The sequence below is a fragment of the Taudactylus pleione genome, unplaced genomic scaffold (assembly GCF_031769625.1).
Source record: "Taudactylus pleione unplaced genomic scaffold, aTauple2 ptg001956l, whole genome shotgun sequence".
In the NCBI taxonomy this organism is placed as follows: Eukaryota; Metazoa; Chordata; class Amphibia; order Anura; family Myobatrachidae; genus Taudactylus; species Taudactylus pleione.
In genome coordinates, this window is record NW_028286352.1 from 2503348 (window position 1) to 2522028 (window position 18681).

Consider the following 18681-nt stretch of genomic DNA (forward strand, 5'->3'; position numbering starts at 1 on the left):
GTGGTTTGTAGTTTGCTAAGGATATTCATGAGTCTGTGTTAGCATACAGTGGATGATATAATGTTATCTAATCTGTACTTTTCATCTACACTGTAGGGTACAATAGTATGTTATCAGCATGCAGAAAAGGGATTGATTATGGAGTTTTTTATAATATTTGTAAATGATTGATGCTGGTTGATTGAGATCCTCTGGTGAGCTGTGTTAGGGCCTTCCCATGTGCTTGAACAATATCTCTGCTTGGGAGAGATAGGCTTGGTATGTGTTGTATACTCATGAATGTAATCATAGGGTGGTATCAGTGTTATATTATGGAAGTTGAATTAATAACAGCTTTGAATGGTCATAAGGAATTACCGTATGGGTCAGATAGGTATATTGTCTGCAGTTTATTAGAGATGGCTACCTCCATGTGGGGTGAACAAAGGAAATTATAATTCTACCCAGTTATGGTGTTGTATGGGTCAGATAGGTATATTGTCTTTATTATAATTGTGATCATTGATGGATGTATGATTCACAGAGTTACAACTTAATGTGGGTTTGCTTCATAATGGAGTTTGTTTGTAGACCATGCGGTTTGGACAATAGGGCAGGAAGCATTCCCAACCCCCCTCACACACACACACACACACACACCATCACCAGCCATCTTGAACATGTGCTCTCAGCAGACATTGATATCTCTCTCATTGTATTTTGATGTGTCTCTCTTTCTTTCTCTCTCTCTGTCTCCCTGTCTTATATTGCTCATTGTATTTTGATCTTTTATAACTGGTTCATGTATATTAACTGTACCTTATGACCTAATGTTTGTACAATTTATTTGCGCTCATTATTAGATCATAGCGTTGTAACATCTGTACTTTTACCTGAATAATAATCTTTAGCGCGTTGGACCGCTATTCAACTGTCTCAGTATTTCATTAATGGTATAATCAAACACAGCGCTAATTAGCGACATCTTGTGGTTTTAGAAGGTATAGGCAGGTTTTGTCTTAGAGGTTCTAGGCAGGTGAATCTTAGAGGTTTATAGGCAGGAATGTATTAAAAGATTCAATTTTACAATTCAACACTACACTGGCACTAGTGTGCCTGTACTCCTGGCTATACTCCTGAGCAAGAGTTACATTAAGCCTCCGTGGTTCATCTGCATTTCCATTCAGTCCAAGGATCCCGAACTGAATCTACAGATTACCCAGACAGTGACACTCTCCTACATGCTTCAAGTTTCTATTTCCAGTTGTTAACGGCTGCTCATATCACCTTTGGTAATAAGCAATAAAAGAAGTCAGTTTTCTCAAACTTCAATTGCTCTTAGACTAGGGGTGGCCAAAAAGCAGCCCCCCAGCTGTTGTGGAACTACACATCCCAACATGCCCTTCCACAGTTTTGCTATTTGGCCATGCTAAAACTGTTGCAATGCATGCTGGGATTTGTAGTTCAACAGCTGGAGGGCCACTTCTTACCCACCCCTGTCGTAAACTCAAATCTGAGTTGTCTACCTCCAACCATGACAGGTTTAATATATGTAGTGCTTATTTTACAGCATCTAACTTTATCATAAAAACTGTCCTAAAGCCCTGGCATTTATTACATTCAGTCCAGTTCTCTCTTAGGGCTCTATTTATTAACATTATATTTACTAAAATAAGGTGAAAAATGGTGTTTTCACACCCTTTTCACATTATCTTAGGATCACCTATAGTTATTACAGGGCAATTGCAGTAGAATTCATAAAATTCTACTTGAAACCCCTATGTATCACTTATTTTTAGTAAGAAGATCGCATTTCCCATAATTGTAATGGGAAATGTGATCCGACCAAAGTTACTAAAAATAAATTGTGAAAAAATACCGGGGAAAGCCCTGTGATAATAACGCCACCTGGAGGTGGCGTTATCCAGGGTCTTCCCCGGTTACCGAGCTTCTACTCTGCTCTAAAAGGCAGAGCAGAGCCCGGAGCCGGTCCCAGTGATCAGCTGCGTGGTCTACACAGACCGCAAGCTGACCTCTGCTAAAAAAAAATAAAAAAAAAAAAAGTAAAAAAAATAAATTTACTTACCTGACTCCAGGGACCGTGATCGGGGCTTCGGTGATGTCCTCCCTCCGGTCAGCTGGTTTCCCATACTGCACTGCGGCCCGGTCATCAGGTGAACGGGTCCCAGTGAAGTATGGGATATCAGCTGACCAGAGGCATGGAAGACATCACAAGAGCACCGATGACTGCAGGTAAGTGCTATTAAGGGAGGGGGTCCCGCGATCGTGGGGGCGTGGCTTAATTATGGGGGCGGGGCTTAGCACCGGGGGGTAGCAGTGGTGGTAATACTTACCTCTCAGATTCCGCTGTGCTGCTCCGGACCGACGCTGCAGAGCAGAAAAAAAATCACTGGGAAAATGGTGGCGGCCATTTTCCCGGTGACCCGTGCATGCGCAGAAATGATGGCGTCATTTTCCCGGAGACCCATACATGCTCAGTAGATTCTGGCATGAAGCCAGAACCTACCACACTCAGGCCCTGATTCAGAGCCGTACGCTCTGACAGAGCGCTCGCTCTGAATCAGGGCGTCCTTCTCAATTTTTAGAACAGCCTCCTGGCCGCTCGTATAGCTGTGGGTGACCACCCACAGCTATAGCGAGCGGCCAGGAAGATGGTCGCGATGGTCAAGACCATCGCAACCATCAGGCTTGCGACGAGACCCTTGTGGTAGGGTCTCGTTGCCGCCAGCCCTGGAGTGCTTTCGGCTCTATCAGAGCTGAGAGCACTCCCACTGACATCACTTGTGATGTCAGTGGGGCCGGCCCCAGAGGGTAGGCGTTCCCATGGGAACGCCTCCGTCTGGGCAGCCACACCCCGGCACGCCCACCAAAGGGGACATGCTGTCACTCACCATCGACAGCACACCTCCTTTTTTGCGAGACCCGGAGCGACGGCTTGCCCGTCGCTATCCGGGTCTCGCGCATGCGCACTGGGCCAACATCGACCCGCTTGCGAGCGCTCAGCGCTGCATCAGGCCCTCAGTGCCCTGATAGATATGAGGGGGCCCAAACAGAGACTGCAAATGGGCCCCCTCCTCTCTTAAAATGCCCATGATTGACATGTTATAATAACACCCACCTCCACAGCCCAAATTTTGACAGTTTGGGGGTGATTCAATTCAGAGCGAGGTGAGTACACTGGGAACTTGGTCCCTGAGCTATTTAATTCACTGCGCTAAGGCTGACTAGAACCACTTAAGTCGGAGAATGCCAGTTCTCATGACTTAACCTGGAAGTTTAGTCGCGAGAAGCGGCATTCTCCGACTAAAGTGCCGACCGATAGGCTGTTGGCACTTTATTTGGATCCTCACACCCTCAGGAGGGTGTGAGAAGAAATCCTTTAGTTGGCCTAACAGTGCGCTGAATTAAATAGCTCAGGGAATTCCTTCCTGGCGCTATTAAAAGCGTGCTGAATTGAATGCCCCCCTGTGTTTTTAAAGAAATTGGTTTAAGTACCAATTGATGCCCCACCCCCCGCTCTAGCTCCTCCCACGTATGTTGTTGAAGTTGTTGACCTCATGCTGCCATATGTCTGAGGAAATCCTTCTACCATATGTATCAGAAATCATTGATTCCGATAAACAAAGCATTTTAAAAAAATCCATTATTAAATAAAAATGTTTATTCTCAACGTGTACAGTCCATTGGATACAGAAATATTATGGCACAACTAATAGACATAAAAAAATAAAATCAATGACTACATAGTCAAAAATAACCTTTTTATAGCATGATTAGTTATAGTAGTAGTTTAGTAATAGGATTGTCTCAATTTGCATAATAGCCACCATGCGCCACACAAAATCACAACACAAATTCCATATAACAACCAGTAGGTGGCGCTGTATTCACAGCGTATAGATAGGACTCCAATGCGCATGCGTGCTGTCAGGCAGCTGGCCGCGGCGAGCGCCTCACTAGCCCCGTACACATGCGCAATCGCACCCAGCGGTGTAGCACCTCCCGCGCATGCGCAGGAGTAGCTCCTCGCACATGCGCGGTGGATGCGCCTGAAGTCTGGGACTGGGGAGACTCCCGCGTCAGTGTCCTGATCCTGACGTTCCCTGCGCAGAGAGACAACGTCACGATCCCGACACTGCTGGGGCCGGGAGTCAGTGTGCGCTACTGCTGCTGCTGCTGGTGGCTGGCTGAAGGCAGAGGATAGACTCCCCAGGGCAGTCTGTATAACAGGTAGGCAACCTGTGGCTTCTTACCCGTAGAGGGACTACAAGTCCCAGCGTTCCCTGCCGTCCACAGGCTAACAGGAGATGCTGGAATGTGTAGTGCCCCAGCAGCTGGGGTCTGCATATGACCTGTTGCTGCAGCTCCCAGTGATGAGATGAGAGAGGCCTGCACCTAGGAGGGGGAGAGTGTTTGGGGAGAGAGGTGCTGCTCACCCCTTTCTGTGCTACACTACAGGCACCCTGCTGCTGATTTATTATTATTACTGACATGTATTTATGTAGTGCCAGCATATTCCTTTGCTCTTTACAATTGGGAGACCTGGTAACATCACACAGGTGTACGGGGGCTTGTCTTGCAGGCTTACACTCTAGGGATGTGATAGGTGAGTGTAACTGCTATATAGCTAGGGGTGGGAGCAGTAATTAGAGGCGATCAGTCAGAACGAGAGCACTAATAATCTCTGCTGCAGTGTGTGGGGTCACTAGCAGGATTCCCCCAACAATCCTTCCCCTACGTCCGGTACATGTCAGCAGCCAGGATAATCCTCTTACGGGTTAACCCATGTCATGGTGCGTCTTGTCATGTGACTGGTATCACCCTGTTGCACACACATGTATACATGCAGTACCACTCCCATTGCACAATGCCTAGGTGACTGTAACATGTTATCACCATATCTGTGATCAGCGGGCACTGCTATTATAGTTTCTGTGGACTAAATACACTTAACCACAGGACCCCCCCATGTCTGTATAAGTCACACCATGTTTGATCTTTTTGCTTATTAGTTTTAGGACAGCTTTAAATTGGCTAACATAGTTACAGAAGCAAATTGTTGCCTGTTATTGATGTCTAACTGCATCATTGTGTGTATTTTACTAATGTATTATTACTACCCCAGCATTGCTAAGAATATCTATGCAACTTCTACCTATTCTTCGGTATTTGCCAATGTTTTTACATTTGATAATTGCACTTTATTTGTAAATTATTAGTAATCATTAATATAGTTCCTTTACTCAACACACTTAAAAATGATCATGAAGTTGGTGGAATTTTGTATATTTTTGGCTATGTTTATTAACATTTTACTTCTATAGCACCTGTATATTCCTTTGTGTTTGACAATTGGGAGCAAAACAGTAGTTGTTTTTTTTTGTTCATTGAGAGGGCATTTATGCTTTCTGGGGGCTGACTGAGTTGCCGATAAACTTAGGGGCGATCCAGTTGTTTGAGAGAATTAGCTCCAGTCTAAAGTGGCCAGGAGCTAATTCAATTGTTTGGGCCGGGCACGCCATAAGTGCTGTGCGCCTTGCGCTTAGCATGGAAGAAGCTGCTTAACATGGCTTATCCCGTGCATTAGTGCGTGAGAGTGCACTGATTGCGACCAAGTGAATTAGCTCCCGGCCTCTTTAGACTGGAGCCTGTTCTCTCAAACAGTTCATTCCCCCCATTGTGTGTCATTTTACTTTTGTCTGTGCAAACACTTAACTATTATAGGGCTCGATTCAATTGACCGCGAATTAAATAGGGCCAGGAGGGAGCTCCCGGAGCTATTCAATTCTGCGCGCACTCAGGTCGGGAAATGCCCGTTCTTCCACCCGTCGCGCCTTAAACAGGGCGTTTAGTCGCGAGAACGGGCAGTCTCCGACTAAACTTCCCGGCGCGATGCTGTTTTCCCGGCACTAAGGGCAGAAAACAGCATCGCGCCTGTACTTTTGTCGGATTTCTGCTCTCACCCCTGGGTGCGAGAAGAAATCCTTTACGGCGTGCTGAATTGAATAGCTCCGGGAGCTCCCTCGCGTCGCTATTTAATTCGCGGACAATTGAATCGAGGCCAGTGTGTTCATTCTAGCACCCTGCACCTGTCACTCTTTGCACAGGTGCTTCTAGCACACTCAGCTGATTCAACAAATTGCTGAGATACAGACCAGTGTGTGCTAGAAGCACCAGAGCAGAGAGCGACACCCCAGGCAGGACAGAGGAACTGCACGGGCTGTGACAGGTGCAAGGTGCTAGAATGAACTCTAGACTGGACACACCTGTAACTGCTAAATGTCACGTTTTAAATAGCAGTTTTACTTCCTCCTTGATATTATCAATGTATTTTAATTTCTCTTTATTCTACCTCAGAGCCTGAGCTGACATCAATAACTTGTATGGTTTCATATGCTTGGGTTATTCGTGCTATTTGAGATACACTTCCCAGACTACCTTTTTGCTTAACTGTCGAGTAATATCTAATGATTTTATTTCAATATGATTTTAGGCAATTGTCTGTTATCTTAATTGATTGATATTAATGGTTATTGCTATTTAAATAAATGCTCATGTTTTTCCAAACCAGCCCATATGATGCAAAACTGATTCCAGAAGCCCAGTATTACTAGTATCCTAGCAAACCATGCACAAACTGAATTGTTGCATACATTTGTCATACCTTTATATACCTGTGATAAGACATTGGGCTTGATTCAATTAAACTCGAATTGAATAGCGCCGGAAGGGAGCTATTCAATTCAGTGCGCTGTATTGTCTGAGAATGCTGGACCTCGCGCCTTAAAGATGGTGTTTAGGTGCGAGAACCGACATTCTCCGACTAAACTGCTCGGCACTGTTTCTGCGGCGTATGGGCAAAAAACAGCATTGCGCCTGGAGTTTTGTCGGATCTCTGTTAGCACACCAGGAGGGATGCGAGAAGAAATCCTTAGCAGCGTGCTGAATGGAATAGCTCCGGGAATTCCCTCCCGGCGCTATTCAATTCACGTTGAATTGAATCGAGCCCATTGATTATAAGGCAATTTTTTTTTTTCTCAGCCAATTTCTTGCCAGTAAATCCATTGCAGGACGTTTGAGATTCATTTTGTAGACAGAAAATGTAGTGGTTATATAGTGGTGTTGTTTCAAGCGCACAAAATAGCCCCTCTCAGCGTGCTAGATCCTGTGCGACTCTGCCGCGATGAGCGTCTTTCTTGCGCAAAATGTGCATCTCATTCACATAAAACAACTGAGACAAAACTACATTGCTAGCTTACACTGATCAATATGATGTGTGACACTTGTACTTCTGTGTATGCGAATCTGGGTTGACGGCTCCAGTGCAAGCGGCCGTGACGCTGTAATGTAGCGTTTCGCATGCGGATACAGGCGCATATAGAATATAGGCATGCCACATATTATTTTAATCAGCCGAAGCTGTTTGTGCGTTCTATCTGCTTTGCTTTTTGAATAAGATGCATTTGACTGTAAAAAGTAGCTCGAAAAGATGCTCGGAGCTACAGAGTCACGCCACAGCAGGGCACGACTATAAGGCTGTTTAACGCTCAAGGAGGCTAGATGTATGTGGACACATCTGTAGTAGCCTCTCATTTGTTCAGAACAATTGGAAGATCACTGCTGAATAACTTTTGTTATAAACTAGCGCCCCGCCCCGGCTTCGCAAGGGAGCAATTTTGAAATGACAGCGGTAGTCGTTATTCCTACGGACGGCAACACGAAAAGATTTAGTTTTGACGTGACACTCAAAAGAGCCACGTAAAGTTGTCCACGAGAAACCGTTTCCACTTAGGTCAACACCAGTCACGCTAAGTGTCTGTCCCTGTGCTTTGTGTATTGTCATGGCAAAGCAGACTCTCTTACCGGGAATTGGACTCGTTTGTAATGAAAGAATTGTTTTTCACATAAATGAAATAGGAACGGTAAAAAAAATGGAATAAAAATTAATTTTGTATCCGTAAACAGGGTTTACATCAAGTTTTCTGGAGAAACCGGATAATGCGTATCAATCTCCGCATGGTATAAAATAAAATCCGTCGTTGTGATATATCTTTAAGGGTTTACGCAGCGTAAGCCAAGAATGTCCCCGAACAAACAGACAGACGCCTACCAGGGACTTTATTTTATACTTTGTAATTTTCAGCGTTGCACATAAAAAATAATCCAGTCTCCCTAAATTGGCATTGTGTCCATCATGGTATAGTGATGGGACTAATACGTGCAGCTGTCGGGCATCCTTCCAGGCAGCACAATTTCTTATATGTGGTAAATACAGCACTTAGGGAGATTGGAATAGGAAAGAATGATCCATACGTCAGGCAGACCATTAGTGCTCAGTGTGTATAGATACACATCGATTCATTCCCAGAAGTTGCTCTTATTTTAGGGGCATCTTGTCAATATCGTTATGAACTTATTGGTGACAACGCAGGCATACGTCAGGGCGTATAAAAAGGAAATTCCATTATGTCAAATTTTTGCTACAGTCTTCGTTTAAGGATCTTAAATACAAGTTGGGGGGATTTCAATCGTTTTCTCCTGTGGCTGTTAGTGATGGGTACCTGACAGAGCAATTCAATTGTTGCTCCGTTTGGGCACAGATTTTCACGCCCTCCCCATGTGGCGAGTCAAAAGAAATGGATTTGGGCGCCCAAACTGCTGTTTTGGCACGCCAACCAGGACTTTAGACAAACCCAGTCTGTTTGGGCGTGACATGAGGGCAAAGGCATTTGCTCCCAAAAATCAATTGGATATCACCCCCTGATTTTCAGACCGGAGACTGGGCGCAATAAAACAATTGAATCGCCCCCATTGATAGGGCACGGAACACAGCAGGGTCATCACCAGAGACTCCTGCTCACAGCCAGTCAGCGACGCTTGCTATCATTTTTGGGTCTGAATCGGGGAATGGAGATTGTACAACATGTTGGATTTTCACGCCCCCCCCCCCCCCCCGATCCAGGCATCAGCAGAGTGGGGAATTTCCCCGGTAGAAGCTAGAGGTATGGGCCCCATAACAATAAGGAATGTTTAAATTGCTTTACTGCTGTAGGTGGCATTAGATCATTGAGCTAAACTGATTGACTTATCTGACAGATTTACTTCACAGCTCATAGCTAAATGAGTTTATAGCTAACAGAAGGAATGTCTGAAGGTTGGTGTTTGGGAAATGTTCAGATCATCTACTTCTAGTATCGTTGGGTGATGGGAATCGGTCAGTTCTTCATAATGTTATAAATACACCAGCTCACGCTTAATGTCTAACACTTTTCATTATCATTAACGTTCCAAAGCCAACTTCCAATTTATCAGAGGAGTTTGTGCCAAATGCCAGGGGGGGTGGTCATGAAGTTTAATTCTTAACTTTGAGAGTGACTTACAGTAGCCGATTGAGCAAATATTTTATTTGTACATTATTGTGTACCAGCCCCCAATAATATAACCTCTTAATGATTTCTGAAACTTGAGCAGTTTTGGCATTCAAAATCGTGTCCATAAATGCACAAAAATATGTAAGCACTTGACTTTTTGTGCTTAATAAAGGAAAATCTTGCGCATCGTGGTAGATTCCTTTCAGCCTAGATTTCCTATGGTACCAAAATTACTCTAGCACTTAAACTACCCTTTGTGGTGTTGACCTTTTATAGTGCCACTTGTAATCTGTATAGCCATAGGAACTTTGGGCACCTAGTGTGTGATTAACCAGACAATAGTCTGTTTTCCTGAACTGTGGATCTTGATAGTTACAGGAAGAAAATATATATCTGGCCTTATAATTTAATTATTGCAGCTAAAGTCCCTATATGGATGAAAAGGCAGGAGCTTTGTTCTTGCACAATGCTTAATCTTCCTTACTGCCTGCATAGACCCAATGCCAACATATCGGCTGTTCAATCGAATGGCCGATATATACTGTGTGCGCGTCAGCCAGTGTGTCGTCATTCACAGACATATCGATTCGGCTGTGCAGCACAGCAGATGGCAGATATATCTGCTCATCGTTCTGTTTGTACAGGCGGCAAGAAGACCGCCTGTACACTTGCTGCGGAGGCCGCCGGAGAGGGTGTAGCGATGCGACCCCGGGCCAGCAGGGACCGCAGGTGATGGTTGTTTAGTGTGTATGACGAACCATCATCTGCAGGTATATTTTCTGGTGTGTACCCACCTTAACAAAAGATGGACTACTTCTCTTAAGTCAGCGCTGATAGGCCGGAAACTTGACTGTTCACTGTAGTCAGATGAAGTCCTGGTTATAGAAACTCCACCACAACTCCCAGTGACACAGTATAAAAATGATTGTTGATCCTCTAGGTCAGGGGTGGGGAACTTTTTTCTGCAGAGGGCCATTTTGATATATACAACAATATTCGCGGGCCAGGTGCAGGCCACGCCCCCTCTGTGTGACATCATACAGGGGTGGGGTCACAATTGCCAGTGATTACAGCAATGGCCAGAGCATCCTGAGGAAGCTACGGGGAGCTGTAAGGGCAGCAGTGTGACTGTCTGAAGCGTCACTGCTGGCAGCACTGCTGCATAGATTCTGGCTGCAGGGCACCATTCTAGGCGCCCTGCTAGCCAGATGAGGCTAACAGAAAAAATCTCCAAGGGCCAGACCAAATGATTCTGCGGGCCTTATATGGCCCCCGGGCCTGAGGTTCCCCATTTTCTGCCAACCCGTATTATATGCTGTACAAATAGTTGTCCCCCCCATGAGGCCTTTAGGTTGTTAATGGCTATTTAATAAACCTCTCTCTCATCATCTTCCTTTCATTTGAACCCAGCTTCTGTAAGTTTGGATGTTTTAGTGCACACTGTTAGAGTAGGTATGGGAAGGATGGTATAAGGTGGCACAAACATTAGTCAGAGAACCTTCATAAACAATTGTATTTTTGCCCACCAATGCCGGATCTTTATAGCATTCATGCTGCCTTCCAACATTTTCTTCAGTATGCTGGACACTAAGACAAACATTTATTGTGGAACTATATAGGGAGCTTGTTGCAAATATCACTAGGGGAATCTATATGAAGTCTGCCCCACTTTAGTGTCTGCATCTGAAAGCTGCCGGCTCCAAGGACCTTTCTTGTCTGTCCACTGTCCTCCTCCTGAGACTGTCCACTGTCCTCCTCCTGAGACTGTCCGCTGTCCTCCTCCTGAGACTGTCCACTGTCCTCCTCCTGAGACTGTCCACTGTCCTCCTCCTGAGACTGTCCACTGTCCTCCTCCTGAGACTGTCCACTGTCCTCCTCCTGAGACTGTCCACTGCTCTGCTCATGTAACTTGGACTGCTTTCAACTCTCGTTTCCCACCATAATATTACCCACTGCCATCATCCATACTGTGATTCCCACACCTCCAATTTACTGCTAAATAAGGTCTTCTCTCCTTTATCTCCAGTATTGTTCTTCTTGTTTTGCCTCACAATGATATGAATGGTTAATTCAATGACTTTCAGCTCTTAGGGGGCAACCCAATTGTTTTTTTTATGCGCCCAAAGGAGCAATTCAATCGTTGCTCCCTTTGGGCTCTCAAGCCGCGTGTGCACGCCCAAAAGAATGGGGTTTAGTTGTGAATAGCAGCTGTCCCCGTCTATAGTCCTGCTTTGGGCACCCAAACAGCCAATTTATCACACATTTCTGCTCCCCACCTCAGTAGGCTGTGAGCAGAAATGTACCTAACCGCGGCTTTGTGCGCCTGAGCAGAGCAACAATTGAATTGCCCCTTAGAGCTTTGGGGAAAAAGAAGTCTACTTGACTGTCCCCTTCCTCGGAATCCACTGGACCTGTAGACCCCTCTACACTGTCATCTGCACTGACCTCTAGCCATTTGTATAACTGGAGAGACGCTGGACTAGCTGGTTCCTCATCTTCTTTTTTTTTTTTCTTCCTGGTTCTTGGACGCACATCCTGGCTCGGGTGAATAGTCTTGATCTTTCAGTCAGCCATAATGAGAGGGCACCTCATCATTTTCATCGGGTAATGATAGTGTATAGCACTTTCGTTACAGTCAAATGATTGAGTGAAACTGACTTTTATGCACATTAGGTCATAGACATGTGCCCTGAAGTTTTTTTAAGAGCACTATAGTGATGGTATATGGGCACTATTCAATTAGCTTCGATACCTTAACGGGGGTGGAAAAGTGAAGTGGCCTCAGGCTTTATCGCCCGAGGCTATTCAAATCTGCTCCCTTTTTCACCCGATACCTTTGTTAACGCCCGTTAAATTGACGTGTTAATAATTGTTAACACACAGCATCTATGAAAAATTCATGGATTCGTGTGTTGAGAGGGTCGCGTGCACCCGTTAACCACTTAGTTATCAGGGATTTTTTTTTCAGTGTTTGTGCAGTGGGGAAAAAAACATCCCTGATAAGTGCTGCACTTTGGGGCTAATTGAACAGCTCCGGGTTATCAAAACAGCCCTCCACGAATTGAATTCCCCCCCTAAGAGCGGTATTCAATTAGCGAACGAAAACATTTAGCCGAAGACGTTTTCGCCCTATTCGCCAGTTTTGGTGCTAACGGTTTGCATATTTTCACTATATGCACTCCCGTTTTTCGCCCTATCTAATTCCAAAACACGCAAAACGCATTTGCGCGATAATTGCTCATGGTGAAACTAGCAAAAAAAGTACAACACATTTTGGGGAATTCAGTCTGTACCCCATAAAAAGCCTAACTGACATAGGAAATCCAAACAGAAGTTTATTAATAGCCCTAATAAAAGTATTTTGGGTTCTTAAATTGTGTGAAATGGTTGTTATATGCATAAGTGTGGAAAATTTATAAAAAGCAATATTTTTTGGAGAAAATAATCACTGCAGTTAAATTGGGGGTACATTAAAATGCGTGCTAGTATATTTTTGTGTCTTTAAAGTGCACTTTTAATTAAAAAAAAAACAAAAACACCTGCTGTAGCCACCTGGAATCCTAAAGACACCTATCCCATCCATACTGTCCCCCCAAAATACCTGACCCAGTGCTGTACACCCATTTTCCAACACTTTTTACCATTTTGCCCCAGAAATGAAGTTATTATTTAAGGGAATTAAGTTAAATAAAAACATATTTTTGCCTAATTGGTAATTAGGGGGGTTTAGAACCAAGTCCCCACATTTTTAGTCAAAAATAGGGATTTTGCAAATTTTTTCTCCTGCTATGAGAGAACTTTTTGCTGGTTTCTGTCTATGGAGTTTTCACTTATGCGAAACACTTTGGGAATTGGATAGCGCGAAAAGCACTTATGTGCGAAAAGTTTGCACCTGCGAACGCTTTTCGACAAAAATGCGACTTTTTGTACTTAATTGAATTTCCCCCTAAGTCAGCTTACAAGGCCTATAGTGTTCACTCTGGCGCTGGACCTAGAGAAAGGGCACTTCGATGCACGGCCAATGAGAAGGAGGCATGTCTTTATGATCCGTCCCCTTGTCATCACTCTTGAGGACTCTCGGCACTTACGGACATGCCGGGCAGCCCCCAAGCACTGCGGTCACTGTGAATGGATAGTGGGCGCATGCTCCTGCCATCCATTCACTGGCGGTGACCACTGCACCGCTGTTTTCCCTACCTGCGGGACACTGCGGCCCGCGGATGGGGACAGAGCCCGCAGGCTGTTTCAGCGGGCTGCTGCGCCGGAGGACAGGGTGCATTCTGCCCTTTAGAAATCGGGCAGGGCGCGGCGCCCCGCTGAAACAGTCTAGCGGGAACGCTAGCTTAGGTTCTGTACATTGCCATTGCATACTTCCTTTTTTCCCAGAATTCCATTACATCCTCCGGAGTGCTCCTGTCATCCCTACTGAGGTGTGGTGTGATCCCCTTACATTTCAATGGCTTGGCCTACTACCAGTGGACAGGTGTCATCTCATTGTTTGTGTGTCTTAAGAAGGTTACACACTAGAACGACGGATCAACCTTCCGGGCGATCCTCCGTCCTAACTCTCAATTGGTAAGTGTATGCACTTACCAATTGTTAGCCCCATGTTTCGTGCCTGATGCCACAACTGGGTGGCCATTTACATTTGCCTGCCCGGTTGTGACGTCACCGGCAGCCTCTGCAGCAAGTGTACGAGTGGTCGGCAGACCGTCCATACACAGCATTTTGAGCCAATATGTCTGCACGGCCAACACGACGTCGTTCACAGACATATCGCCGGTGCAGACGGGCACCCAATATATTCTCCGTTTACTTGAATGGCCGATATATAGGCCAGTGTGTACCCAGCATTAGTCCAGAAAGGAACAAATATATGACAATAACCAGGCAAAGCAAGTAGTAGCCATAACCCCCGAATTTCTGTATAGCCTGCACAGAGGGAGAACCGAAAACTGCGTCTAACGTATACATTCTCCAGTACTCACAGTTAAGCAAAGAAACATTTTCGAGTTTGTTGCTTTTTTATGCTGTTTGATGTTGCTGCTTTTATCAACAATATTGAAGGTTGCAAGTGGAGCTTTCTAGACACAATTATACATGTAGCTAATTTGGCTGCTGCCATTTGAATACGCAACAACAACAACAAAACTGGACAGAAATAAATGTTAAGTGAAATACTTGAATAACAACCTCTATAATATATGACTTTTTCTCTTAAGCCACTTCCCAAGCTGCCACTGCTGCCTGTGAGACAGTGATTGTAAGAAACTGGAACTGTCATTAGTTTTTATGGTAACGCTGTCTATGATGAACATCACTGGGGAACATGTCCAAATACATGGGGGGGGGGGGGGGGGGAGGTGTAAAAAGTGATGAATAATCGGCCTTCTTACTAAAGGGGATTGGAGAACTGAAGATCATAAGAAATGTTGCCATTTCGGTACCTCCTAGAATAGTACTTCTTATCACCTGTTTATAAACATAGCAATGCATTTGTCTTAAAATGTGTCATGTACATTAAAGTGACAAATTGGTGTTTTTAGTTAAATGATATCAATTGTTCGTCTAGGAGCTGTAAAAGTGAGCTCCTTCTGAGTTGCAATTTTCTGTATATGGAGAGCAAAGAACTTTGTGTAATAATGTCAATAATTAGTGGAATGTAATTGTCTGGTCTTACAAGCGTTCTGTACAAACGTCCCCTGCAGCATACATTGGCAATAATGAAAGAATAGACAGGCCTGCTAGTGATACAGTGACTAGGATGACGGCTGGGGCTTTTAGAAATCCGCTGTGATACGGAATGCGAGTTACTTTGTGAGTGGATGTGGGGCCATTTAACCAGCGGTTTACATTTCCCCGTGCTCATGCACTGTGCCAGCGTTACATGTTTTCTGACTTGTAGCTGAGCTGGAGCGTGAAGAAGCTTATGCTGACTTAATGTTTCATGCCCCATGCCCTCCCATATGCTTTAATGTTTAGTTAGGATGCCGGAGAATAACACTCTGTAAGGATATAGCTATGTGATAATGCCAGGGATGTAGTTTGGTATAATGTTTGTTTTTTGTCACAGACTAGCATGAACCCTTCACATTTATACAATATATAATCGTAGGAATGTCCCCCAATTTGTACTGTGGACTTTTTTTACGTTCTTCATTTTAAAGTATTCTCATCTACAGGAGCTTCTTGGAGTTTAGGGTGGTTATTGATTCGAGGTATTCCTGATAATCAAAGCATTGTGCCTAAAGTATACTAAAGGAGGTTTAATAAAATATACCCCTTAGTTTCTGGGTGATAGATGCCATAATTGTATGATGTTCTATTATATTTGTTACGTAGTAACAGTAGCTTTAACAGTTGAACTGTACACACTTTTAAATGTCATTTAGAATATTGTGCATTGAGGAGATAATAATCTGTGAGGGGGAATTAACCAGCAGTTGCAGAGATTGCAGCTACTTAATATTACCACCACTTTAGCTGGATACACACTAGGACGATGACGATGGATTGGCTGTACGGCGAACCACCGTCCTATCTGACGATTGTGCGGCGGATCGGCCACCCAGTTGCGAGGTCAGTCACCACCGGCAGCCTCTGCAGCAGTCGTCTGACCACCCGAACACGCAGCACTATGTGCCGATATATCAGCCATAGGTGGTGTGCACAGCCGACATGATATGTCGGTGAACGTCATCGTTCGCAGACCTATCGCTAGTACACACCCACCCACGATATATCGGCCACTGTGTACCCAGAATAAGATGCCTTTCTGCTTTTTTTTTTTTTTTGTAATAAAGGAACACTCCTATGAATAAAAATAGCTCTTATACAGCTGTACAACATATATATTTATAAGTATAATGTTCATTCTTCTAATGTCAATGATCTTCGTAACACAACAAATTGTATCCGCACGCATGTACTCGCATGATGGGCCACCTCGCATTAAATAGAATTGACGCCATAATGTCTAATAGAAGCTGCTACAGATGTAGCCGCATGCTTACATACTTTCCTGGAAGGAGCTGGAGACTCACTATTTTCGGGGTAGTCCACCAGAACTCCGGAATAGTGGGTGGGTTTCCCCCTCCCCCCACTGCCTAGTGAAGTGGGCAGGATGGGGAGATAATTACTAGGAATAGTGTATTCATTTTAGGCTCCTCCCACCCCCCTTCACCACGGACCAGCGAATCGCAACATTTTGCTGTGAAAGGGGAGGGGCTAATGATGTGAGAGTCTGCCCCCAGAGCTGTATGTGTGATTGTGTGACAGCCTGTTGTGTTACAGCTTGCTATAGTTTTGTCACACCTGTTATATACTTTGAATCACGTTGCATGTTTTTTGTAAATAGATCTAACCTTTAGAGAAGATAATATAGTGTTACTGATATTCATGTAATAATCACATTTCTTGTGCATATACAAAATAAGTTTTACCTTTCATGACCATTTTGATTCTTTTGAATGCGAATAGCAATAAAAATTGTGTTGCAAGCTACTTTTATATATTGTATTGCGGACCGCACAGACGGTGTAATGGTTGGCATTACTGCCTCACAGCACTGAGGTTGTGGGTTCGATTCCTACCGCCGCCCTAACTGTGTGGAGTTTGTATATTCTCCCTGTGTTTGCGTGGGTTTCCTCCAGGTACTCCGGTTTCCTCCCACACTACAAAAAAAAATACAGTATATAGCGTTCCTGCTAGGCTGTTTTAGCGGGGCGCGGCGCCCTGCCCTCTTTCTGGAAGGCAAAAAGCGCCCTGCCCTAACAGCCTGCGGGAACTGTCTTCACCCGCGGGTCGCAGTGTCCCGCGGGTGAAGAAATGTGCGGTGACCCGGTCACCGCCGGAGAATAGACGCCGGGCGCATGCGCCCGGCATATATTGTCCCTGTCTGCAGGGCTTGGGGGCTGCCCGGCGTGTCGTAAGTGCTGGGCACGCCCCCAAGAGTGACGAAAAGGGGGCGTGTCTTATAGACATGCCCCCTTTTCGATGACCCCGCCCCCTTCTCGGACGCGCGCGTGCTTACGGCGTGCGCACGAACGTGCCCTCTCTAGCTCCGGCGCCCTGCCTCGCGCCAAAGCTAGAGTAAACACTAAGTATATACTGGTAGGTTAATTGGCTCCCAACAAAAATTAACCCTAGTATGTATGTGTGTGCGTGTACATGTGGTAGGGAATATAGATTGTAAGCTCCACTGGTGCAGGGACTGATGTGAATGTCTAAATATTCTCTGTAAAGTGCTGCGGAATATGTGCGCGCGATATAAATAACTGGTAATAAATAAATAAATAAAAATTGTTTGTACATTCATTGATTGCTTTTTATGTGTGGTATAAAGTTATAAGGGCTTTGTGTAAACATTGCCTTCCTTATGTAGGCAGTTTTGTTACTAGGCAGTGTTTGAATTTCATCCCTATTGCTATGTGTTTAAACAAGCAGTGATTAATTCAGAGGTCCACTCCCTTCACTAATAAAGACAGCGTGCCAAGCCATTGTTTATAAGACACTGTTAAGAATCTTTGCTTATAAGTTGTCAAATTTCCGATCATTAGCATGAGTTTTGCAATCTGTTCCCCTTCAGTCACATTACAGCTTGGTAATTAGCAGCTTGAGATTCAGAGCAGTACATGAAATGTAAATACTACCAAGTGCCTTTAGTGTGTGTGTGTGCGTATATATATGTATATGTGTATATATATATATATATATATATATATATATATACACACACTGCTCAAAAAAATAAAGGGAAGACTAAAATAACACATCCTAGATATGAATGAAATATTCATACTAAATACTTTGTCCTTTACATAGTTGAATGTGCTGACACCAAAATCACACAAAAATTATGATTGGAAATCAAATTTATTAACCCATGGAGGTCTGGTTTTGGAGCCACACTCAAAATTATAGCGGAAAAACACACTACAGGCTGCTCCAACTTTGATGTAATGTCCTTAAAACAAGTCAAACTAGGCTCAGTAGTGTGTGTGGCCTCCACGTGCCTGTATGACCTCCCTACTACGCCTGGGCATGCTCCTGATGAGGTGGCGGATGGACTCCTGAGGGATCTCCTCCCAGACCTGGACTAAAGCATCTGCCAACTTCTGGACAGTCTGTGGTGCAACGTGGCGTTGGTGGATGGAGCGAGGCATGACGTCCCAGATGTGCTCAATTGGATTCAGGTCTGGGGAACGGGCTGGCCAGTCCATAGCATCAATGCCTTCGTCTTGCAGGAACTGCTCACACACTCGAGCCACATGAGGTCTAGCATTGTCTTGCATTAGGAGGAACCCAGGGC

General features: G+C 44.7%; 1 protein-coding gene across 1 annotated transcript in view; it reads left to right on the forward strand.

Annotated features, from left to right (window-relative positions):
- The first annotated feature begins 4053 nt into the window (after positions 1–4053).
- PALS1 (protein associated with LIN7 1, MAGUK p55 family member) overlaps positions 4054–18681 on the forward strand; it is a 109235-nt gene continuing 94607 nt past the window's right edge. Inside the window, exon 1 of the mRNA XM_088465346.1 lies at positions 4054–4230. The gene's annotated coding sequence lies outside the window, so the exon portion shown is untranslated. The remainder of the gene's footprint in view (positions 4231–18681) is intronic.